This window comes from Tursiops truncatus, chromosome 1, assembly GCF_011762595.2.
Source record: "Tursiops truncatus isolate mTurTru1 chromosome 1, mTurTru1.mat.Y, whole genome shotgun sequence".
Taxonomy (NCBI): domain Eukaryota; kingdom Metazoa; phylum Chordata; class Mammalia; order Artiodactyla; family Delphinidae; genus Tursiops; species Tursiops truncatus.
Window position 1 is genome coordinate 130871425 of NC_047034.1, and position 26564 is coordinate 130897988.

At 47.2% G+C, this 26564-nt stretch overlaps 1 protein-coding gene across 4 annotated transcripts in view; it reads left to right on the plus strand.

The window, feature by feature from the left end:
* Window positions 1-247: 247 nt before the first annotated feature.
* Window positions 248-26564, plus strand: part of KANK4 (KN motif and ankyrin repeat domains 4) — a 69637-nt gene continuing 43320 nt past the window's right edge. For 2 of the 4 annotated variants that reach the window (XM_073789037.1, XM_019919234.3), the window contains exon 1: window positions 248-513. The gene's annotated coding sequence lies outside the window, so the exon portion shown is untranslated. The remainder of the gene's footprint in view (window positions 514-26564) is intronic. The other 2 variants (XM_073789044.1, XM_073789038.1) reach the window with 1 other exon arrangement.

Below are 26564 nucleotides of genomic sequence, written 5' to 3' on the forward strand. Positions count from 1 at the left end.
GATGAACTAAAGTAAATGCATATGAAGGCACTTTGGAAATCTGAAAAGCGCTCTACACAGGTTAGGAGTTTGCTTTCTTCAAAAAGTTTTTCCTCCAAACTCCATCCAAAAGCTTTTTGAGTTTATCAAGTCTAAGACCCTCCCCTCGGTTTCGCAATGCCGCCCCTTCCTACACACCAAAGCCCGCGCCGCGTCAGGAGTCTTTTTTTCCCCTGGCGAAGGCGGGGACTCGGGTGGTGTTGGCAGCCGGCGACGCCGGGCGCAGCTTCGGCCGCCCGCGCCTGGCCAGTCCCGCAGCGGCCGCGGTGGGTGTGCCCGGCTGGGTGTGCGCCCCGGGCTCAGGCCGAGCCCGCCGGCGAGAGGGCGCCCGAGGCGGTGCGCGCCCCGGACGACGAGGGTGCGCCAGCCTGGTGGAGCGCGCCTGGGACGGGGACTGTGCTCCCGGAGGCTGCGTGCGCCCTGAAGTCCGAGGCACAGCCGGCGCCTCCCGCCGGCCTCCCGCGGCTCGCCGAGGTAAGGCGCTCCGCCACCCTGGCCCTTCCCGCACCGGCCCGGCGCGACCCGGGTCTTGGCCCCGGCGCTCGGCCCCTTTCCTTGCCTCCGCCACCCGCCTCGCCCCCTCCCCGCGCCGCATCCCCGGCTCCCCTAAAGCAGAGGCTGCGGCAGCCTGGGCCGACTTGGCGCCCCCTGCCCCCCACCGGGGTCCGAGCCCGCGCGGGGAGGGGGCTGCCCAAGGGCGGGCGCCACTCGCCTTCCGCCCCACCCGCTCCCCGCGCCCTAGTGCCGGGGACGGAGGATATTGGGGAGCGGGGAGGCCGCGTTGTCCTTGCGGCTCGGATGGTGCAGCCCCCGCCCAGCGCCTCCGAGCCCAGAGCCTCCGAGCCCGGCGCTGCGGTCCGGGATGCAGCTTTTGGGACTGGGGCACCCACTGAGCCGCCGGCTCCCAGGACTACCAGGAATCGAGCTCCTAGTCTCCCTTCTTCCGCAAAAGCCGGCCCCCGATTCCTACTCGGGTACCCCTCGGCCCCTGGCTGAACTTTCCAGCGCTCCTGTTGGACCACGACCTTGGGTGGAGGCAAGGGGGCCTCTAGGGGGGCCGGATGTGCTGGCCGCCGCCCCTGCCGAGGGCGCTTTTGCTGAGCACGCAGGCCACTGGTGAGATTCCCTCCCTGTCATCTCTCCCTTAAGGTCAAACTTTTGACCCCAAGTACTTTGTCCCTGCAGAGTGGCCAGTTACTTAGCATGGGATTTGGAAAGTCGAGCCCCATGGCCCCTACACCAGGTCTGCATTTGCACTTGCCCTGAGCATCTGCCAGGACTGCAGGAACCAGTGGTTTTGGTTCCCAGGCGCCCTAGGGTTCGGGCTTGGAGGGCCGGGAGGAGGTATTTTCCAGGAGAAGGAGATGGAGGCTCCTCCTCCTTTCTGAGGATGACCCAGTGAAGCCTGGGCAAAGTCCTATTGACCAAGTAGGGTTAGGGGAGGACCAGATGCAGCCGGTGACCCGGTTGAGGCTTGGGGAGAAAGCATCCTGAACACGGTTCCCAAGGACTTGCCTGGGTAAACCAAATGTGGGTTCCCTTAGAGCCTTTCAAAACAGGACACAGGAGAACACAGAGCTACATTTGGAATAAAGGCAGAGTTCACTCTGATATTGCCTTTTCAAGTCCAACCCTCCTGCCCATGTCCAAACCTCCTCCTCACTGGACCGTAATGTGAGTTGAGTTATGGGGAATGTTAATGGGCAGTGAGAATGGGGAATGGCTCAGGGTCCACACCAGACTTTCATTCAATCAACAAATACTTGCTCTGCGCCAGGCACCAGGCAAGGGAGTGGGATACAGATATGAACCAAACTGGCACTGTCTGGCCTCATGGAGCTTGCAGTCTAGTGGCCAAGACCGACTTGAATCAACTCACTCAAATAAATATAGAATTACAAACAGTGCTGAATTGCTTGAAAGGAAAGGATAAGGCACTATGAGAATCTGTGATACATACAGTAGTCGCTTAGTCGGAAGGCTGATAAGAAGTAACTAGTTCAATAGGGCAGAAAGAGTCTTCTTGGCAGAAGGAACGGCATGTGAGAGGGCCCTGAGGCAAGTAGCAGAGTCCTTTGGAGGGACTGAAAGACTGTTTACCAAGTGATGACCAGGGGCCCAAATGGGCATGTGCCTTACTTCTGCATCCCATCACCTGGACCAATCAGTACCTTCCTTTCTCATCCATAATCACGGGCAGTTGGAGTCCCCCTGGCTGGGAGAGAAGAAGGAGAGACTAACATGCCGGTGCGGGACTCACCCGCCCCATGCACGCACTTACTACCGGCAACTTTGCAGACAGCCCATGCCCACTCAGGGTGCTAAGAGGCAGCAGTTCTTTCCTCCAGTTGTTCCCTGTTGCCCACTGTGTTCATGACTGACCAAGGCTTCTGCCAGAAATCAGAAAGATTCATGCTGGGCGTGGTGGTTCACCCTAGGCTTTTAAAACTAGAATGAACTCATTGCCTACAACGGAATATTTTTTAGGGTGGCTTGCATGGCATTTCCTAATCTGGGCCCTGCTTGCCTTTCCAGCCTCATTTCTGGCTTCTTCCCCCCGCTGCCCCCAGTGAGCATCTCCTATATTCTACTCACAATTGCCCTTCAGGAAGTTCCTGGAACACTTGCTGCCTTTGCACATGCTGCCCTTTCTCTAAAATACACTTCCTCCTTGTTCACCCAGTGAATGCGCGCTCAGCTTTCAACATCAACATTTAACGTAAGGTTCCCCCACGACCCCGAAGGCCTTTCCTGACCAGAGAGTCAAATGCTCCCTCTTTGTTTCCGAAGCTCCCCTGACAGGCTTCTATCACAGCGAGCATAAAATGCACCTGAGCTTCGTAAAGGCAGGACTCTCCTATCATGTACCTAACACAGAGAAGGACATAGAAGGTGCTCAGTAAATGCTTACTAGACTAGAAAACCATCTAGTCTACTATTTTTTAACTTTTTTATGGGGGGGGAGTGTTACGTATATCTTTGAGATTCTGATGAAAATTATGGATACTCTCTTCCAAATGCATATAACCTAAAATAGTTTGCATACAATGTCACATGATTCACAGCCCTCCTCTTCCCCCATTGACCCCACTTTCTAGAACTTTGGACTTTAATTTTATAGGAAACAGAGGCCCAGTGAGGTGCAGTAACTGCCCAATAACCCCTGCAACACACAGACACACCCTCTCCCCACCCCAGCTCCTGACTCTCAGGCCAGGGCTCCTTCCAGCTCTCTCTGCTTCTAGTCAAACAGCCTCTTTCTGTCCCTCGCACTTTGTGAAGGCTGCTGCTCGTGGCTGGAAGATGGATATCTTGGTTTTGCTTCAGTTCAGTAGCAGCCTAAGGTGTGACAGGGAGACAAATTTTGTTATGGGCAGAGTTGACAATTAGGAAGACAGATGGGCCATCTCCCTGGCCTGTTCACTGCCCCTTGCCTGCAATGTTATTACATCTGTTTTAGCTGGAGGACGGTCACGTGTGCCTCACAGTTGTCTTGTGGGCCCTGGATTGAGCCATGTGGGCTAGGTTTGGAAACGCTCTGGATGGGACCCTTGAGGTCAGGGGCCTAGCTCTCGGTCTTGTCAAAGTCTTCCTCCCCGTAGAGCAGGCTATGGGAAGGCATGGAGAGAATGGGGTTCTCGCTCGCCGCTCCTGGAGCTCTTGCGTGCCTGCCTCCAGCTTTCTGCAACGAGACGCGTGCTTCAGGCAGCTGGGCCCACGCAGTGCCCAGCTTATCTGCAGATCAGGATCTTCAATGATACAGTAATTCACTCATTCATCAAAACTGCATCGTGTCTCTTCTTTGTGCCAGGCACTCTGCTGATTCCAGTTGATAAGGAAGGGTCGTGGAGTGTGAGCCAGAGATAGACGGTTTTGCTCTGTGGAGCGTGGGGAAAGAGGTAACCTTTACTTCTAAGTCAACCCATTCCTCGGATGGTGTGCTAGGGAGGACAGTTAGGGCAGCTAAGAATGTGCTCAGTTTTAAAACTCTGATCTCACGCAAGTTATGGCATCTTTGCGGGGGACTAAATTTTCCTAACTGTAAAATGGGTTTGATAACCATCTTTTCTTGCTTATCTCTGGGCAGCTGTGCGGATACAGTTATCACATTTCACATGGCAGATCCATTCACTTCAGTATGTGAAGCAGGAGCAGTACAATATAATAACAGGGTCCGTGTGTGTCAAACCCTGGCACATTTCATGCGTGCAGTAATCCTAGAGATAGTTACGATCATAATCTCGGATGTACAGATGACAAAAATGAGGCTCAGAGAGGTTAAGTGATTTGCCTGGGGATATGGAACTAATAAATGATAAAACTGGGATTGACAGAGCTCTCTGTCTCTGGGGGTCAGACAGCTGGCCACTTGGTGCTATTCTGTAGTAGACTATGTGGGAAGAGGCCCGGGCTTGGAAGCCAGGGCATCACGGGATTGGAGCCTAGATCTACTGCTAACTAGCTGTGTGATTAACAGCTGGACTGCTAACCTCTCTGTGCTTCAGAATGCTAATCTTCCAGACCCAGAGTTTAGACTAAGAGGCTTCTAATAGACCTTTCTGTGAAGTTTCCAGTCTACATGGATAATATTTCAAAGTAGGATTAAAGGAAAGAAGAGGGGCCCTTCCAATAAAAATAGGCTTGTCGCAGTTTCCCTGATAAAATAAATGCTGCCCTAAGATCTCAAGTAGATGGTTAATGTGATATGCAGGCAGTTATAGATTGGTGGTGTCTGAAGAAGCTGGCTGAAGTTTCCTTCTCCAAGGGAAAGAAGTCTGTTTTCAAAAGGAACGCTTCACTGTCTTGTCGGGGCTCTGGGGCCTGGGCCTTGCCCCTCACTTAACTTTCTGGGGACACAGGCATTGTGGAAGAAGACACAAACCCTGATTCCCTCCCCCCTTCCGATATTTTCTCCAAAGTAAGTAAAATTTATTGGCTGGAGATGTTTGTTGCTCTGACGGCAAGGGACAGCGGGGAGAGAAATATGGCTTTGGGAAGAATTTGCTCCAGCCTTCGGTGCTGGTTCTCCTCCACAGCCTGGTTTCTGCCCAGAAGCCAGAGATGCTGGCTCTCAGTGAAATCAATTTTGATTTTCATAGCAGGGCACCAGACATCAGGGCTGAGTGTTTCCAAGTGCTGTGTTCATCGGCTGGTCCTTACCACCCCACTCCCATCCGCCTTGAAAAATGTAGCCATCCTACAGTTGGGGAAAGGTTTAAAAGACAAGGAACGTCAAGTTGGGTAGCGGCTGAGTAGAGCCTAGTATGATCATGGTCTACACTTCTTAGGTGCGATACCAAGTGTGTAGCAGGGGGCCACTTCATTAGTAATTGGTTAAGTGTTTTAAGAGATCGTTTCATGTATCATTTGTATGATTTTTTTTTTTTTTTTTCTGGTACGCGGGCCTCTCACTGTTGTGGCCTCTCCCGCTGCAGAGCACAGGCTCCGGACGCGCAGGCTCAGCGGCAATGGCTCATGGGCCCAGCCACTCTGCGGCATGTGGGATCTTCCCAGACCGGGGCACGAACCCGTGTCCCCTGCATCGGCAGGCGGACTCTCAACCACTGCGCCACCAGGGAAGCCCCATTTGTATGATTTTTAAATAAATAAATAATAAAGGCCATCACTCCTCTCTTCCTCAAAGAAGGATTACTAGCCCTGTGGGCCGGGGCAAATGATTCATGTTGACCGAAGAAGTTCAGGTTCCTCACCTGTACATGCTGTTGGTAATACTGACTCAGGGTTCTTCTGATACAGAAAACAGAGACTCCCTTAAGCTGGCTCTAATGAAGCGAGTGAGGAGCTATAAAATGCAGTATTGATATCTAAGCAGAGGCCTGGAAGGAGGCCAGGCGTCCTTGAGGTGTCAGGGAGAGCGTTCTGAGTCCGAGGATATTCCACCGGTGCAAGTGGTCACTGGTCTTCACGCTGAGTACCATTGGCTCAACTCAGCACCTGTGCCCGCGCCCCCCGCCTTCCCCGCCACCTCACTGTACTATCACACTCTCCTTTGTTTCTGAGTTCAAGTTCCAGAGAGGATCCTATTGTCTGAGCTTGGTTCTCTAGAAGCTGAGGTGTTCTCTCCAGGTCAGTCTCTGGTCAGCTTTGGCTAACCAGATAGGAGGGGAGGCCAGAGGAGGGTCATATGTGCAGAACTTGACCTTCTTAGGCAGGAAGGGCTGAGGGTGGAGATTCCTTGAGAAAGAGATGAAAGTGAGCTGGAATTCAGGACTCTGCTCAGTACAGGTGCTTACTGAGTTATGAAGGATCAAACAGAGATTCTTAACTTGGGGGTTAACAGCCCCAGGGGGCTCATAGGTAGAATTCAGAGGAGTCTGTGAACTTGGGTGGGGAAAATAATAACATCTTTATTTAGCATTTTCTTCGATTATGAATGTAGGCAACAAACCACAGTGTATTTGCAGTATCTGTGACATTGTCACCAGTAGAAATCACAGATATTTTCATATCAAATTTCAGTTGCTGCATATATCTGGAACATGATTTATGCCCATCACAGCTTTGAAATTACAGCAGTTAGTATACCTGCTGCTAGAGCTTATTATTTAATGCATTAATAAGGAACATATACTACTATATTACACACTCATTTGAAAAAGTAATAATTATATTTCAATGTAATTGGTTTTCTTTGTAGTCAAGCTATGTATTTTATTTTATATATTTTAAAACGTTCTGAGAAAGGGTCCATAGACTTAATCAGTCTGCTAAAGAGGTCCATGGCACAAAAAGGGTTAAGACCCCCCCCGAAAGTCAGTGAGCTTTAGTTCCCAATTTCCCACCGTCCCTCGCCCTAATCTTTCATATACCCATCTATCTCTGTCCAAGACAGAGATACTGCAAGACATTCCTGAGCAGTAGTAAATTTCATTTAATAGTTTGGCAAATTTGCAAAAGCACATAATTTGTAGTTTGGGTAGAAGGTTTTAATATATATCGAGAAGTAAATTTACAAATTACGGGCACACATGGGCAACTGGTTCGGTAACTCCTATCGGCCTGCAAACCCATCAGCTTCTGCGTTGATTGCCAATCCCATGTGAACCAGTCCATCGAAACAGCCACAGAATAGGCAGTTATGTTCTTGAGAGGTTAAGGAGCTTGTGTAGATTACATGATGAATCACTTGATCAAATGCAAGCTAGAATCCTAGGAGGGAAGAGAACCACAGGGAAAAATAGCTTTGAAGTGGGTTCTGAAATGGTGGGAATGAAAAGGAGGCTGAACGGAGGAGGGAGGGAGTCAGTGAGGATGTGGGGGAACTGGCCAGATGTTGATTTTGAGGAGGATGCCTGGAGAGATGAGAGCCCCCCCGGAGCAGCATTAGAATAGTGGTTGGTTTTTTGCTATCTTTTGTTGAATTCTTACCATGTGCCAGACACTAGGCCAAGCCCTTTAAATATAGCGGTGATATAATCTTTACCGAGTACCCAATGAGGGATAATTGCTATCATTCCCATTGTACTGGTGAGTAAAGTGAGGCTCCAAGAGGTTAAATACTTGCTCTAGGTCACAGAGGTATTAAATGGTGCAGCCAGGGGCTCAGCCCAGACCTGCCTGATCCCAGAACCCCGTGCTCTTAAAAACCACGATAGGCAACCACAGGAGAGTCTGTCTAGAAAAACTATGGCTGCCAATTTGTTTTGGTAAGAAAGTGCTTACTATCCATTCCTGTCTTCCCCACCCTTCTCTCCAGCCTTTCTGCCTGTTCTCACACCTCCTTCCTTCCCCTCTCCACCCTGAATCCACTCATAGGCACACATGCTGCAGGAGTGAGGACAGGATAAAAATTAAGAGCGAAAGCTGTGGGGTCAGGCAGGATGGGGTCCTAACTCCGGCTCTGTCACCTGGCTCTGACCATGCCCATTACCTCCAGAGGTAATGACGCGCCCTTCCTAAATTTGCATGTCCTCTCTCTAGTGCTTTGTTTTGGATAAGTGCCTCCACTCTTTGCTTACAGAGAGTCATCGTCCCCATCTTCTTCACACACATGGGCTGCTCTGGGAGGGCTTCCCTGAACCCCCCGCAAACCTGGCCCGTGGGCAGCAGGCATCACTCCTCTTAGTGGAGGATTCATGAGCGTTACTCTGGAGGCTGTCCTCTCTTGGGTATAAGCTCCCGTCCTTATCCCCCGTGCTTGGGGCAGCATCTGGCGTGGAGTGCTTTTCAGTAGAGCCTTGATAAAAGCCAATGAACAGTGTCCTTTCAGGCCCCCATTGCCCATCCTTGGCACCCATTCTGGGTCCCATCACCTAGAGTTTGTCTCTAGGAAACCTCACTGGTTACCTAGACACGGGCGCCTGCTCCAGTCTCACAGATGAGTATACTGAGGATAGGTGGCAGGTCCTGGTGGCCTGGGAGTAGGTAACTGAGCTGGAACGGGAACCCAGGCCTCTTGCACCAGCACACTGCCTGGTCCTGACACTAATGCTGGGAGTGCCTCTTCCACACTGGTAAGCAGGCTGATACTTTTGCATGAGGGGACATACGTGGAGCACCTGGAATCACGTGCTTCTGCAGTTGCTCGCTTGCTCCACTCTTGTGTCTGCCTCGGGGCTAGCCTTCTGACCCACTCTTCTCTCTCATTTTAACCCCATGCCCTGGGCTTTGCCAGCTGCTGAATGGAGCCCTGTGTTAGCCGGGCCCGTGGGTGGCCACCTTCGGGTGATGCCCGGTGGTGCCAGAGGTTCTTGCCCTAAGAACTCTGCCCACAGGCAGAGCCGAGGCCTGAAATTCCTGGCATTAGAGTCATTTCATTCCTTTGGATTACTTTGTCTTCTCCAGAGAGCTATTGTTAAAATGCAAATATGTTACCCCACACGGTAACCTGTTACCCCAGTACTGTGGCCCCTTGGAAGAGAAGAATGTCTGGGCTTTGGTTAAGTCACACCACCTCCCTGGCCCTCAGTTTCTTATCTGTAAAATGGAGATAATAAGAGACTGCATTATGGGGTTACCCCGAGGACGAAATGAGATAGTGCACATGAAGCGCTGGACACATAATAAGTAGTCAATAAAATTAGCTTTCTTTTTCTTTTTAAAACTGTAGGATTATTTGGTCAGTTCTCTAGCTGAAGTTCTGGGTCTTCTTAGTTTGTTTTTTTAAGTATTTTGTTTTAATGTCGTCTCCTTTTGTTTTAAGACTTTTTTTTCCTTTCTAATTATAAGATGGTTTTGACCTTCATCTTCTTACTTTTGAAATCGGGCAAAAGATCCTACCTTATTGGTTTATTGAGGATTTACTGAGCCTAAAGGGCTGACTGTGGATGCTGGGCCTGCCCAAGGCTCTCACAGAGAGCCTGCTATTCTGAGTTAACCTGGAGGTGGGTATCGAAAGCCCTTGCGGAGTTGGGGGGAGGTTCTGGGTGGGTCCCAGGGAGGAAATAGGGGATGAGGAGGGAGGAGAAAGGGGAAATGAGGGGAACCCTGCTTCCTCTGCCCCAGCTGCTTGGATGTCGAGTCTGGGTGGGAGGGGACCTGGGAATCCTGCCCCAGCCCTGGGAGAGGTTGGACCCTGTGACCCTTCCCCAGATCGTTTGCCTTCTAGGTGAGTTCTCTGAGGTTCTGAATTCCCTGTAGGAATGGTGTCCTTGGCCTCCCTCCCTAGCTTGACTTTGGTCGAGTAGTGGTGAGGAGCCTCTGGGGAAGACTCAGCCCCACCATCACCCATCATAACTGAAGTTATCCTTCCAAAGCAGAGCCTGACTAATGCAGAAAATCACATTCCCTAGAGCTGGAGGCCTGGAACAAAGAGTGGAGGTGAATGCTGGTTCCTGGCACCCCGCAGCCAAGCAGCAACCTGCCACCTGCCTGCCCGACCCTGGGGGTGGAGAAGAAGGGGGTGCAGTGGGAGTCTTCCCAATCGTCTGCTTTGGGGTGGAGCACAAAAGGGCCAGCGTCATTTTCACCCCAGAAGCGGGGCTTGGAGCCCTGCAGTTCATTATACCTCACGTTCGTTGATTGCCTGTGGGCTGTTACTATCCTTTTTTCTCTCTTTCCCTCTTTCCTCCTTCCCTGCATCATTCCTTCCCTCCCTTCCCTCCTGCCATCCAATAAATACTGACTGATCACTTGCTCTGGGCCAGGTACCAGGCTAGATAAGGAGCTTTCAGCTCAACAGAGACAAGAATCAGATAGCTAATGACAGGATAGTTTGATGAGTGTGCTGACAGGTGTCCTTACAGGGTGCTGTGGGAACACAGAATGTGGGGGAGGGAGACCCATCCTGATTGGTGTGTAGAGAAGGGGAAGACACTGGTAGGTAAAGCATCTTGTGGGCTGAGCAGGAGTTACCAGTTGGAGAAGGAAGGAGTAGGATCCTGGGTAGCGGGAGCAGAAGGAAACCCAGAAGATGCACAGCTAGAGGATATACAGAAAACTCAAGAAGATCACTTATTCACTGAGTTTTGGTTATCTCTCCTGTAAAATGAGAATAGGACCAAAGTCATAGCTATCGCACACACACATACACACAATCCTTCCTTCCTTTTTTCCAATGTATTTTATTTTTTACCGGAAAGATTTAACCATGTGGAAATAATGGCAATGAGAGGCAGAACGTGCAAAGTGCTGGAGTCAATGGAAATACGATGGCGGGTTATAGCTTTTTGGAGGATGGGCAATACTAATTGAGATTGATATTGAGAATTAGGAATTGTTGGCACAATTTAAGAAGATTCTGGAAGGGTGGGAAAGACTCTGGTAGAGAAGACAGAAAAGGGCATCTTAAGGGGCTGGTACAGTGAGCAAAGGCAAAGCGAGGTGTGGCTGCATTTGTCAGGGCCAGAGGAGTTGGGGGTGAGGCTGGAAAGGTGGGCTGAGACCACTTCGATGCCTAACTGGTGGGCACACGGGCAACATTTGGTGTGCATGTGGGTTTATTGGACCTGCGCAGTGTTAAAAAAAAAAAAAGAATTAAGTCGACATTAAAAGATCAGATTTTACATAAATCCACATTCCTGGCTTCTTTTGAAAAAAATCAGGTCTGGCAATACTAGCCTTGAATTAATCCCCACATGGCAACAGCTGGCTGGAAGGTGAGTGGTGGACATTCAGGATGTCACTGTAGCCCACAGTCACAGGTTGCATCTCCCACTGGCGAATTAGCTTGACTTCTCCACTGTTCAAATCACTCTCGAGTTAATACAGTTATGTTCAGAAAGCTCTTAATAAAATGCTAATACATTACAAGGAAGCAGAAAGAAAATTCTAAGCCATTAACATTGTAGGTTCCTTTATTAGATTAGGGGATGAATTTTACTACTCCTTGGGTAAATTTTAACTGGGGAGTAGCAGTTAGGGGGAGAAAATGGGATGCTTGATGCATGATGGTTTGAGATGGAAACTCTAAGAAGTGAAGGGTGAGAGTGGACACCTGGAAAGATGAAGATAAGATGGCGGGGCCCTGTGGTGAGTCATTGTGCCCACTCCTCTCAGCCGTGGCGTCTGCCGTCTGCTGGGGAAGGACACCAAAACACCTGTTCTTTTTATTTATTTTATAAATAAAAATATTTATTGCATCGTAAGACATTTGCTACCTATTTTAATGACTTTTAAGCTTAAAAAATTGGACTCTTGGGCTTCCCTGGTGGCGCAGTGGCTGAGAGTCCGCCTGCCGATGCAGGGGACGCGGGTTCGTGCCCTGGTCCGGGAAGATCCCACATGCCGCGGAGCGGCTGGGCCCGTGAGCCATGGCCACTGAGCCTGCGCGTCCGGAGCCTGTGCTCCGCAACGGGAGAGGCCACAACAGTGAGAGGCCCGCGTACTGCAAAAAAAAAAAAAAAAAAAAATTGGACTCTTGAAGGACAAGGTGAAATTTGTGTGGTTTTTTTAATTGATAAGGAAAATAATGGTAAGGAGAAAAGTTCTTCTATTTTTTGAATAATTTTTGGAGTGTGTGTGTATGTGTGAGTGGCTGGTCTTTGTAGTTTGAAAGACTCAATAAACCCGACTGGGAAATTTTAAATTAATTATTTAAAATATTATACCAGTTAGTAGCAAACATTCAGAATAATATAAGAATGTATGAAGGAGTAAACCCCACAAACTGTCAAGAATTGGTGTTTAGGGCATATGGGAGAGTTTGGAGTGTATTGTTCTAGACTTGGCACTATACCTAAGTGAGATATAGCTATATCCTTGCATAGACCTAGGTATACGCTCACATATATATCTGGATAGAAATTTTTTAATAAAAATTAGGTTTTGCATACTGTTCCGCTATGTTTTTCTCCTAATCCTCTATCTTGCACATATTACAGGTCATTACATCACCTCTGGGCCTATGTAAGGAGAGTACAATGAAAAAGACTGCTAGATAGAAAGGGCTAGTTTTGAGCTCTCCCTGCTCTCTTCCTAGCCTCAAGTACTCCCCTCTGTAAAATGGGGATAATTCTTCCTTCGTTAGAATTAGGGTTAAATAGAATGCAAATGTACTCAGCACAGCTTATTGGATATTGGGTGATCAGAGCCCATTATACCATCGAGAAAATGTCTTTCACTCCTTGGATTCTTCATTCTCCACCCTTCATTCCGTTGGGAGAGGAGTGGTGGGGGGTTGGGGGGTGAGGGTGAATCTGGGGCAAATTACAGCTTTTCTCAATGGAGTTTAAAACCCTCTTTTCAGTGCTGAGTATCATTAGAATCTCGAGCAGTTCATTAACAGATGCATTCGGTTTTGTTTAGGACATTTTCTCCGGACCCACGTTTATTTATTCAGCTGCAGGAAAATTCCTGAAGTCAGGTGTGTGAGCAGGAAGGTATGTCTGATAGAAAGGCTGTGACCTGTGCCTGCCCTTCGTAGAGGCGCCCTCTTGCCAGTGGGGAAAGTCTGCCCCTCTTAGTACAAGGGGGGATTCATACCTCATCTTCGCAAATGGCATCCCCTCCTGCTAGGACTTTCCCTTTTCCACTTCTCTCCTTCCCCTTCTGGTGCTAGAGTACCATGTTCTCTTTCATTTGTGTAACACGTCTTTGACAAAGACCTCTTACTCCAGTATCTCATTGAACCCTCCAATAAGTCAATAGATTTAGGTCCGTTATAATACGACAGATGAAGCAGCTGAGGCCCAGAGGAGCTGTGATAGGAGTCAAGCTCACAGCAAAACTCGGACAGATCTGGATTTCTTGGCTCGCAAGCCATGCTAGTCGTGCTGTATCATGTTGCCTCCTTTTCTGATTGTTGGCAGGAAGCTCCTGAAAGGGAGGGCTACAGGAGGGCCCCTCGTTCTGGCCAGTGGGGAAGACTGTTTGGAATGCGTGAGGTTGTAGGGCTTAGGGTGCTGGGAGAGACTGGTGAGAGCAGACGAAGGGGACGGGTTTGGAGGTCACCCCAAGGTCAGTGGAGGGGGCAGCCGGGAGCTGGGGAGGTTGAGAATGGCCTGGTGCAGAGCTTGGACACCAAAAGGGAGGCTGGCCTTTGTGGTCACTGGCAGGTTTGTGGGCTTTTCCAACATTTGGTCTCATTTTGAATGTTCGGCCCTTTTTTTGCCTCAATTAGTAGCATGCTGTAAAATCCTCTCTCATACCCCACAGAGGAACCCTTTCCTAATTCAGGTCACATCTCCCTGGCCCTCTATTTCCACATCCAACAAATCAAAACTTATCAGTTCTGTTTCCCATTCTCTCAGAGAACAGCTGAGAGAGCTATTCAGATAACCTTATTTGCTTTAATGAGCTGCTGGCAGGATACATTTATCTAGCACACGTGTAATATCACAGTAGCCTTACAGACCAGCTCTTCTCAATAGAAACGTAACGCGGGTCACATTTAAAACGTTCTAGCAGCACATTAAATAAAATAAAAAGGAAACGGGTGACATTAATAATATATTTTTATTTAACCCAATTTATCATTATTTTAACATTTTAACAAAAAAATGAATGAGATATTTTTCCATTGGTTTTCTCATCGTAAGTCTTCGAAATCCATCGCACATTTTACACTCACAGCACATTTTAATTCAGACGAGCCGCATTTCAAATGCTCAGTAGCCACATGTGTTGAATAGTTTGTGGCGATGGTTTTGGCCAGTGTAGTTATGAGGCTTCGTTCACTGTTAAACCGAGAAGGCTTATTTGGGGATGGGTAATGGGGTGCTTCTGGGCCCCTTTGTGATCAGGGTGTCTTTGGGCGGGACGGCCCATCAGCAGACCTTGGTTACAGCACATCGTGGCTGCTTGCCCTGTCCTCACCTTTGTGCTTGTTGTCATGGGTGACATGACGCTGAAAATATTCCCCTCGCCCACTGTGCCACCACCCACACTATTTGTGTCCTCCCTTGCCCTCTCCCGTCTTCCCCCTTGACACCTTTGACTTTTGTAAACCCCAATCCTAGATTTAACTCTACTGTGCCCTTTCTCTGATCCTGCCTTGGGACTGCTGGATTCATTTTAAACCCATGCCCTTTGACCTCAGCTGCTACTTGTCACCCTCACGTTTGTCTCAGTTGTCTCTCATCCCCCTCGCGGACTGTTGCAAACCTCACCTGCTCCCTTGAGCTCTCAAATCCATCCACACGTCCTCGTTCTCAGCACGGGGGCAGTTCCTCCCTTACTGAAAAGGTGGAGGTCATGTGGCTTGAGTGCTTTCATCTCCACCTCGCCGTTTCTCTTCATCTGTGCTCTTCTGTCCCTGGCCAGAGCCTTAAAAACCTTCCCTTCCCACCTCCAGAAACACTCTGCTTCAAACTGGCCATGAAGCTCTGGCTTCAGATCCTTCAAATCTCAGGTCTGCCTACTGCTAACCTGGGTAAGTTGTTTAAGTGCTCTGTGCCTGGTTTCTTCATCGCAAAATACGACTAATATGACTCATAAGGTCGCCTAGTGCCTATGGTGGTGGTGAAGGTGAAATTCAGTTTCGTGGCATGTTTTAACACAGAGCCTGGAGTAAATGTTGACTCTTATGTCCCCTTCTCTTTCTGGTGTCTCAGTCCATCCCTCTCCCCTGGCTTCTCCCCTTGGCCTGCAAACACACTCCCTGTCCTAGCAGTTCACCTTATCCCTCCCTTGAGCGGCTGCCCATCTCTCTCCTGAATTCCACTGAAGTATCGAAGAGTAGCCCCACCTGTTGCCTCTACCCTCTTGTCAGCCCCAGGCATCTTCCCCCTGCGCTACTGACACTGTGCTCACTGGTTTTCTCCACTCACCCTCCTTTGGATTTCTGGGCTGCGAGCCACACTGGTTCTTCTTCCCCGCCCCCCGCTCCCCGCTGTGACTTTCCCCACACTCCTCTAATGTCACTCTAGCTTCTCACTGCCCCCCTCACCTCTGCATGACTCTAGATGACTCTAGAATCTACACTCCCGTCTTCAGGCTTCTCCTCTGCCCCAGGCCCACCTTTTCTACTGTCTGCTGGGCCACCCTCACAGGATAAACCCCTCTCTGTGGGTGAACCCCTAGGCAGGCACACTCGTGCCCGAGGACACTAACAGTCCAGTCTCCTACTCTCAGATCTCTTCTCCCTCCTGACCTCCCTACCTCGGCTGTGGTTCCCGCCACTCTCTAGATACCCAGGTCTGAAACCCTGCAGTTTTTGACACTTCCTTCTCCTCCCCAATCCACTGCCTGAACTAAAGTACAGAAAGTCCCCTACACACGAACCTTCAAGTTGTGAACTTTCAAAGGTGCAAACATGCCCCTGGATGCCAGCCGTTGTACTGTACTACTGTACTTTTCAAGGTACTGTACTGTAAAATTAAAAGTGTTTTCTTTTTTGTTTGTTTGTTTGTTTTTTATGTATTTTTTGTGAAAAGTATCATAAACCTATTACAGTACAGTACTATACAGCCAATTGTGTTAGTTGGGTACCTAGGCTAACTTTGTTGGACTTAACGAACAAATTGGACTTCCAAACGTGCTCTTGGAATGGAACTTGTTCGTATGTAGGGGACTTACCGTAAGTGTTTAGTAACCAAAGGTTATAATCAATGAATCCCATTGGCGGCCAAGTCCTGCCCTTTTCTTACTTTCTCTCTAGTTCATCACTTTTCAATTCCCACTATAGGCCCTATGGTAAGCATTTGCTCTACTTCATCCCAATTCATCTGTTCAACCCTGTAAGGAAGAAGTTGTGTTTTTTTCTGTTTTATGTACGTGGACACTGGGGCTGGCAGAGTTTAGGGAATTTGCTAAATATATGCTGGTAAGCGGCAGAGCTGGGATTCGGACTCAAGCCTGCCTTTCTCCAAAGCCCACCTTCCTATTATGCTCTCTTGCCTCTAGCAGTTCCTGTACCAGGCTATGCTCTTTTCAGAATTGAATATGTATTGTGTATGTACATGAACACAACCTTCTGTGCCTGTATTGTTTGCGTGTTGGTGTTCTATATACCCTGCTGTTACCCAGGCTCATCGCTGGTTTATTTCAGAGTCTGTGCCTTGACCCTCAGTGTCAGCACTTGAAAGCCTTCACTGAGCCCAGGTCCCCACCATGAAACGCCAGAGCCTAGAAGTAGGAATGTGAACGCATCTTCCAACAGGACATACGTTTCCCTTTCTCGGGTCTCAGGCTCCCCATCTGTAAAATGAGAGAGTTGCACAAGTTAATTGCAAGAGCCTGTCCTGCTCTTAGGCTCCATGAATCTGTTTTGTGTTTCTGCTTACCTGGGGCCTACTGTATGCTCAGCATGTGATAGATGCTGTGGGCAATGCAGAGAGAGCACAGGAGGCATTGCCCCAGCTGTCAAGGAGCTGACAAAATTATTCCGGAAAACAAGCCAACATTCAGGAAACTACCAGCAGTATAAGACGTTATGTAATTATGCCTGCAATCTCAGATTATTGAACCATTGGTGATGGTTCAATAAAGGAGAAGAAAAACTGCTGTTCTTTTAAAAGAAAAAAAAATACATAAAAGGAGCCGTTAGTGAAAAGCATTGTCTGGCCAGACTTCTCGTCAGATTTGCGACTCTCTCTTCCCTCTCGAAATCAGTCCATAAATACTTACTGTCTACTAATGAGCCAGGCCCTAGGGACACACACACTCCCTCATTGCAGCCAGAGCTGTATCCCAAACCCAGCCTTCATCTGGTTCCTCTCCTGCTGAAGAACCTTTGTGGGTTTCCTACTCTCTATAGAATAAAATGAGCTGACTTCCAGCTCCTGCCGTCTCCCTCCTGGGCCCCCCACCCTGCATGCTAGGCCTGGTGCACTGGTCATTCCTCAAGCCCACTGTACCTGTTTTCATCTCTTGGCTAGAGGACTGCTTTACCCAGCCTGCCTAGTGAACTTCTGTGCATCCTTCAAAGCCCAGCTCAGATACCACACTGTGATGCTTTCGTGGTCTTCTATCATGCCTTTGCCCACCCCTATGACACCATGTGTCCTTGTTTAGGTCTCTACCTCCTGTTTTGAACCATGAGTTCCTTAAAGGGGCTTTATCCCCTGTCTTCATCATCCACGAATCCACAGAACCTAGCCCTGAGCATGAACAATAGTTTCTGATGAATGGCTGATCTTTGAACAGGAAGCTCCCTTGCTTTCTCTCAAGCTGCTGGGCTGTTTAACTCCATGCCTCATGGCCTGCGAAGGAGACTGGATGGTTGAGAAAGCATCACTGTTTCCTCTTTCCACACAGTAGTGGGGACACACCGCCACAAGAGCCTCACTGTAGCCCTGGAGGGGGGACTTTCAAAATCAGCGGCCGCTGACACCATACCTAGCAGGGGCTGTGCTGAAGGAGGCCTTTGTGTTGGGCTTGGCAGGCAGGGGGCTCTGTGTTCCAGAGCACAAGTGTGTAAGTATGTCGGGCAGGCTCCGGGCTGCACACACCCGCCGAGGGCCTGGGCCCCTAACGGCTCCTGCCCTGGGAAGAAAAGGAGGCATTGTGTGCGCTGGCTGCGCTCCAAGGGAAATATTCCTGTTGTTCTTCTGTTTTGAACTGCTCCCTTTTTAAAGGGGAAAAGTCCAGAAGTGCAAATCTCTCTCCCACTCCAACACATCCTGTCCACCAATTCCAAATCAGCTGCTGCCTTCACAATATCAATCAATCTGCAAATCCATCAGTTCATTCGTGTGACTGCTGTGTCTTCAAGGAGCACTGCTAGGGGTCAGCACTGTACTGGGCACGGGGGAGACAGCCCTTGTCCCTTTGAGGCTCAGTTCGGGATTGCTGGGTGTTCAGATCCTTGCGGACCCTGGCCCTGCTCCTTCTCTGGGGCCCGATGTCTCTCTGCAACTCAAGACTCTGCCTTGAGGCCTCTGCCCCTGCCTGTTCTCCACCTCCACGACCTGGCCCTGCATTGTATCACCGCCCAGAGGCAACGTGTTATCAGGCCACCACCCTACCCTCACCCAGGCCTTGCAGGCAGGTGTGGTCAGAACCATGGCCCAGTCTGGACGGTCAGAAACTTAAGCAGGAAGACCTGATTCAACCCTAGCTCTGCCTCTCACTATCTTTGTGACTTGCACCAAGTTACTCAAGCTCTCTGGGCTTCGGCTTCCTAATCTGCAAACCAGAACAAATGATACCTGGCCTCACACACAGAGCCATTGGGAGGAGGAAATGGCACTGTACTGCCTGGCACCAGGCCTCTCCTGCCACACGGCAGCTCCCAATTAGTAATAACCAAACAATGAACAACTATTGAGCACTTACTAGTCTCATCCTTCCCTCAGAAACAACAGCAACCACGGCTTCTGTTTGAGTGTTTTCTACATGCCAAGTTTTGTGTTAAGTCCAGGCATAGCGCCATCAGAACAGCCTCTAAAGTGCTTGGTTCTTTCTTATACCCTTTCGTAGCTGGGGAAACTGGCTCCGAGATAGAGTGACGTGGCCAAGATCACACAGCTTGCAAGCACCGGAATGAGGAATTGTGCCTAGGTCTGTTGGACCCCTTCCCATCCCTTCCCAACCAGACAGATGCCCATCACAGGCCTGGCTTCTTGGTTCTGGGACCTGAAGCATCAGCATCTCCTGATAGCTCATTGGAAATGCAGATTCTCAGGCCCCGCCCCACACCCACTGAATCAGCATCTACGTTTTATCAAGATCTTTGGGCGCTGTGTGTGCATAATACAATTTGAGAAGCACTGAACTGAGTTTCTAAAGTGTTTTTAAAAGTAAGTCAGAAAAGGACTTCTCAAACTATAGAGTGCATAAAAATCTCCGGGAGGGCTCGTTAAAACACTGATTCCTGCCCCGGAGATTCTGATTTTTGTATCCATTGCTCCTTCCATTCTTATCTATTGCCTTCACTTCGTGGGTTCCTCGGTGTAGGTGTAGCGGATGTGAGTAGGATCCAGGCAAACTTCTGGCTCAAGTCTTGGCACAAGGCTGCTCATGGGTTATGTATGCAGAGCCATTAAGGGAAATCTGGGCTGGACTTGGGGCCTGCACTGAGTCACTGGCGGTGGCATCCCTCTGCTTTGGGGAAAACTGCCCCACTGGCAGGGAGGTACATCTCTCTCCTGAGTTATAGAGGAAGGAGCCATGGATTCCTGCGGCAGCCACACCACCCTCCCTGCCCCTTTGAACAACAAAGAAAGGAAATTAACTTGTAACCTAAAAGCCTGAAACATACATCTTTCTAATGGAAAATTTGACAGAGCCATAGATCTGCAAAGAGCATTTTCTCTAAAATTCACATCTCTGTGACTTGACTGCTGCTATCTGGTTAAATAGCAATTAAACAGCTCAAGCAGCCTTGGAACTTTCAAAGATTATTTGAAAAGTAATTGTGTTGTATTGATTAAATAATTTTAAGTTAATCAGAAAGCCACTGCATTCCTTAGTCTATTCCTTTGCAAATAAATTTATCTTATTTATAGTCCTATCGCATGCCTCCCAAATGTTGTTTATATGTTGATAATCATCTGATATTTAACGAGCACGGCTGGTGATGGAATTTAACGGTAAATTAGTTCCTTTGCTAAATCCTGTCTCGTTCCTTCTCTTTCTGTTCTGACTCCACTGGCAACTTACTTCATAGACAGTTGCAGAACTAGAACCTGAGAGACAGAGAACACCGTAGTTAAGAGGTTGGTCTCTGGAGTGAGACACACCTCAATTTGAATTCCAGTCCTGCAGCTGACTAGCCTGTGCCCTGAGCCTATCATCTGTGAAGAGGGTATAATAGTCCCTACCCAGTATGATCATTGTGAAATTAAACGTCATCCCTGTACAATACTGGAGAGTGTCTGGCTAACAATGAAATCATTATTATAACAATATGATATAGTTATATATATCATAACAATATGATATATAACAATATAGTCACTGTTATGATGATGCCACCTCAGTTTTCTAATCTGTAAAATGGGTGTGATGGGGAATAAAAGCATAAACACATGAGTATTCAGAACTTCTCTGCCCGTAGAGCCTTCGAGTAATTCCCTTCTAGGAAAATTTCTGGCATAGCTTGCTTGGCTGTTACCCCTCCACTATTATGCCGACTGGGGTCATCCAGTGATGGGAAAGCTCTGGACAAATGGAGCCAACATTGGGATTGTGACGAGGATAGAGAGAGATGGCAGAGGGTGGGTGCGTAGATGCCAGAGGTGAGGGAGTGAAGATCCAGGCAGAAGGGATTGCATAAGGGATGTTGGGGATCAGAGCACGCTGCTTCTGGAGCAGTTACTTTGCTGGAAATAGATACTGAGAGTAGCAGAGATAGGAAAGGAAAAATTTAAGACTTTTGCTTTGTGCTAAGAATGCACTTCCTCTTTTGTGTTTTCTCTAGAGACTGCAGTGAAGCTTTGGATTGCCTCCAATTCATTTTTTTCTACTTAAATGCTGTTTCTTTGAACACAACCCTGAGCTGTGGCTGGGCCATAAGGTGGCCATCTTTACCTCATTTACAGGGAAATCGTGATAGGACCATCCCAGGGCTGAGTGAGGATGGGTAAAGGACTCAGTACAGAAGACGTGCTTAATTGCCATTGGCAACTATTTCCTTTGCTGTGCATCATACTTTGTCTGTTTCCAGAAGCTGCAAGCAAAGGTCACCATTAGGAGAATGAGCAGTTCTCTGGCTCTCTTTACCAACATCAGGCTATTATCCCACATTTAAACTAGGGACACCAGCCACACTGTTTTCAAAGAAGCCATCAGTTTGGTGCCCTCCAATGCCTACTGCAGACCAGGGCCATCAGCATGCAATTTATAAAGGAAAGCAGGAGTCTAGAAAGCAGAATCTGACCTTGGCCCTGCTGTATGGTATGGGCAACTCATTGAGCTGCAGTTTCCCCATTAGTAAGTGAAGATAAGGTCCAAAGTCCTGTGTTATGTTTCCCTGCTCCCAACTGTAGATAATCAGCAGGACTGATTGAACATTCGCCACCTGCAAGGCCATGGGCTGGTGACCTAAAGGATACCCCAAAGCATGAAACAGGGGCCTCAACTTGAAAAAAAAAAAAGCCCTAAAATCTGGCTGGAAGAAAAGATGTGAGCAGGGAAAAGAATCTGAAAAAGAATACACACACACACACATAACTGAATCATTTTGCTGTACACGTGAAACTAACACAACATTGTTAATCAACTCTACTTAAATAAAAAAATAAAATAAAATATAAAAAAAGAAAGAAAAGATGTGAGCATCTTTATTTTTTTTATTGGAGTTACCTAATGAAAGTCTGCCTGTCCTCTGCTACCAATTCGCAACCACTATGGGGTGATACAAACATGGGATGTCAGTTTTGGAAACATCTTTTCTTAGTGACTTTACTCACATTAAAACAAAACAAGACAAAACCCAAACCACAATAGTGTATGACCTTCCTTTGTATTGCCATGTGGTACACTGACAGCGAACCCTATCTCTAAGGGAATTTGAGGTTGATAGAAGTTTCTAGAGACCTTCTTCTCTCACTGCCTCTCTCCGGTTCATCTCTAAAGATGCCCGACCTTCCCTCAGTCGCATGCTGCTGAGGCTGAGTGTTCACCGTCTTGTCTGACCCACATCACATATGCCCGCTCCTCTCTGGACTGTGCTTGCTAGGTGGGGCCTTGTGAAATTATAATAAAAAGCTTTCCAACTTGCCTGAAAAATCTGGAAACATCACTGGCTTCACCCAGGTGTCTGGAGATGACTTATCAGGTTCGGTTTGGTTTAACTGACTTCCCTGCGCCAAGAAAAATCTTCCTCCCAACCCAGAAGGCAGATGCCACAGCCCACGCAAGCCCTAAAGTGTCTGCACCTGCAACCGTGTTCCAAAGCCAGCCTGATGCCCGTGAAGGCTTCCGCTGGACTCTGACCAGGACCATGATTCTGGGACCGGGGGCTGCCCAAAGAGGGTGGGTGCAGGGGTGCCCCACGGCAGAGAGTGTGTATGTGCTTACCCTTAAGATGCTTTCACTGAACTGACCCAGGAGGGAGGAGGGGAGGCTGAATTCCTTGGTTTACTCCAAGTTGTGGTTCCCAAGCTCTTTGGACTGTGGCCCAGTTCAGCCAAGCAAAAGACCTTGTGGCCCGCCGAGCCCACGGATTCCCACTTTCCGGTGAGAAAGAATTTGGTAATAACAAAGGATAAAGGGGAAGAGAAAAATAATCGAAATGGTCATGCAGCAAATCCTCAGGACACAGCAATCAACAGAAACTCCAGAGAGTAATTCTGCAAGTAATGTAAATTCATGGAATAGAGCAATTAAAAACCAAGCCGACGCTGATGCTGCCGCGTAGCAGTCCAGGGTCACAGTTGCAAACAATAGAACCGATTCTAGCAAGCTTACGTAAAAGGGGAATTTGTCGGAGGATGTCAGGTCACTCCAGCACCCTCCTCAGAATCACTTGCCGGCAGCCCTTTCTTTTCCAGCGCACTTTCTTCCAATCTGAGGTCTGGCCCGGGTGCCTCTGCCTGCTGAGTGCAGGTCCCACGACTGGGTCCTAGCTGTAAAGGAGTCTGGCACTGTAAATTCTGTTTTCAACCTTGAGGAGGTGGAACTCCTAAGGAAGGAAATAACCCAGACATAGGAAGGGTGTTCACATGGCTCTGGGTAGCCCAAAATAGCAGGACAGATGTCTTTTGCAGTAATAACAAAGCACGCTTCCTGAGAATTGTGGGAATTCCTGCCCTAGTTCTGCAGTGTTGTTTACCAGTGGATGGAGGCCACACATTTTTGTAGAACAGAGACTTAATATTCTCAGTAAACTCTAATAAACGAATTTTTGTTTATGAATGCCAAGGTTTATTAATTCTCAGTAACTCATTACGTTCCTAATTCCTTATAAAAATGAAATCCCACGTATGAAGTTTCCTTTGAGGGTGATGAAAATGTTCTAAAATCTGATTGTGGACTTTTCAATAACTGGTTCTGGGAATAGTCACATGCAAAAGAATGGAGCTGGCCTTTATCTTAAACCAAATGACCTCAAAACGGTTCAAAGTCCTAGACTTAAAAGCTAAAACTGTAAAGTTCTTAGAAGAAAACATTGAAGAAAATTTTTTTATGACATTGAATTTGGCAACAATTTCATGGATATGATACCAAAGCACAGGCAACAACAACAAAAATAGATAAATTGGACTTCATCAAATAACCTTTGTGCATCAAAGGACACTGTCAAGAAGGCAAAAAGACATACTACAGAATGGGAGAAAATATTTGCAAATCACATATCTAATAATGGGTTAATATCCACAATATATAAAGAACTCTGACAACTCAACAACAACAAAAACAAACAACCCTATTCAAAAATAGACAAAGAACCGATTTGCAAGGCAGAAATGGAGACACAGATGTTGAGAACAAATGTGTAGACGCCAAGGGGGGAAGCGGGGGCGGGTGTTGCTGGTGGTGGTGGTGGGATGGATTGGGAGATTGGGACTGACATAGATACACTAATATGTATAAAATAGATAACTAATAAGAACCTGCTGTATAAAAAAAAAGTGACGGTGATTTTAGGGAAATTATTTTGTCTCCATTTTCTCATGTATGAAATTAAAACTAGGATCATTTAGATGATCTCATTAGATGGATGATGTTTACAGACAAATATATGATACTTTTTCATCCTAATAAATAAGAACCAAACAAAATTTTTAAAAAAATGGCCAAAGAACTTAGACATTTCTCCAAAGAAGATATACAGATGGTAAATAAGCACGTGAAAAGATGCTCAATAATCATTAGTCACTAGGGAAATACAAAACAAAAACACAATGAGATAATACTACACACCTACTATACTTACTAGGATGTCTATAATGATTTTTTTTTAATGAGAGAATAACAAATGTTGGAGAAGCTATGGAGAAACTGGGATCTTCATGTATTACTGGTGGGAATGTAGAATGGTGCAGCTGTTTTGGAAATAGTTTGGCAGTTCCTCAGAAAGTTAAACGTAGGGGACTTCCCTGGTGGTGCAGTGGTTAAGAATCCGCCTGCCAATGCATGGGACATGGGTTCGAGCCCTGGTCCGGGAAGATCCCACATCCTGCTGAGCAACTAAGCCTGTGCGCCACAACTACTGAGCCTGTGCTCTAGAGCCCGTGAGCCACAACTACTGAGCCCGCATGCCACAACTACTGAAGCCCATGTGCCTAGAGCCCGTGCTCCACAATGAGAGAAGCCACTGCAATGAGAAGCTCACGCACTGCAACGAAGAGTAGCTCCCGCTTGCCGCAACTAGAGAAAGCCCATGCGTAGCAATGAAGACCCAATGCAGCCAAATAAACAAATAAATAAGTAAATAAATTTATATATAAAAAAAGTTGAACATAAAATTACCATATAACCCAGCAATTTCACTCCTAGATATATATCCAAAATAAATGAAAGCAGGAACTCAAACAGGTACTTGCACAGCAATGTTCACAGCAGCATTATTTGCAATGGCCAAAAGATGGAAGCAACCCAAGTGTCAATTGATAGATGAACGAATAAACCAGATGTGATACTTACATATGATGGAATATCACTCAACCATAAAAAGAAATGAAAATTTTGATGTATGCTACAACTTGGATGGACCTTGAAAACATGCTAAGTGAAATAAACCAGACATAGGAGGACCAATATTGCATAATTCCACTTATAGAAGGTACCTAGAATAGGTAAGTTTATAGAGACAGAAAGTAGAATAGATGTTACCAGGGCTGGGAGCAAAGGGGAATGGGGAGCTATTGTTTTATAGGTTACAGAGTTATGTTGGAGATGATGAAAACGTTTGGGGTATAGATGGTAGTGATGGTTACACAGCATTGTGACCACTGAATTCTACACCTACCAGTGGTTAAAATGGTAAATTTTATGTTATGTATATTTTACCACAATTTAAAAAATTAGGTTGTGGCAATGTTTGCACAACTCTGAGTATATTACATCTATTGAATTGTACAATTTGTATGGGTAAATTGTATGGTATATAGATTATATCTAAATAAGGCTGTTAAAAAATCCTTTCCAGCTCTAGCAGTCTCTATGATCTATCTATTAATCCGTTTATTTATTCATTAATTCAACATATTTTTGTTGCATTTCTACCACGCCAACAGTTAGGAATAAGGTGATAAATAAAATAAATGCAATCCCTAGCCTTTCCTTGCTTAAAAAACTGTGGGTTTTAAGAAGTAATCATAGCTAGCATTTACTGAGTGTTCATTACATACTGAGCATTGGCACAAGCACTTACTGTACCTTATCTCGTGCGGTTCTCACAACCGTGTCCTGAGCTGGGCTCTTCTTGAATAAGGAAATTTGCTCAAGGTCACACAGCCAGGATTTGAACCTGGTCTATCTTACCTTGAAATCTTTGCTCATAATCATTCATCGTTATATGTGGTAGCTGGGTTCCAGCGCCTGGAATTGGGGTATTCCCTGGAGACCTGCCCAGAGACCTGTCTGTCAGGCTGGCTGATCGAGTAGCATTACAGGGAGAGTTCAACTTGAGATGAAATGACCTCTACGAGGGATTGGGTTTGGAAAATAAGGCCTAAGTCCATGGAATCTTGCACAGCCATTTATAGTAATCATTATAAAGCAGGTATATTTTCTAAGTGTTATGTGATTAGAATTTTAAATACAAAATTGAATTCAAAGTTGAATTTATATCATTATGTTACGAGCTAATGTATCTATTATTTATTGAACACAGACTGTATACCAGCCTCTGTTCTAAGTTGTTGACATGTATTGTCATCTTATGTAATTCTCCTGACAGATCCATGATGTGTAAGGTGTATTACTATTCCTGTTTTACCAGTGAGGCAGCTAAGCCACAGAGAGGTTAAATCATTTGTCCAAGGTTACAGAGTCACTGGCAGAGCTGGGATTCTAGCCCTGGCTTCTTGACTTGGAGTCCAGACTCTCAGCCACTCTAGATCTTGCTCTTCAATTATGTTAAAATAGGCAAAATAGATGGACGTGACTCTGCTGCGACTTTCTGCGGAGGGCGTGTCCCCTTATCACATTCTTATCAACACTGAGGACCTTTCTTTAAAAAAATCTGTGTTTTCTAACTTGTAAGAGAGTCTGTGTCATACCATGGTTAAGAGGAGCATGTTACCTGGATTCGAATCTTGGCACTGATGGTCTCAGTAACTGGGCAACTGCTCTGA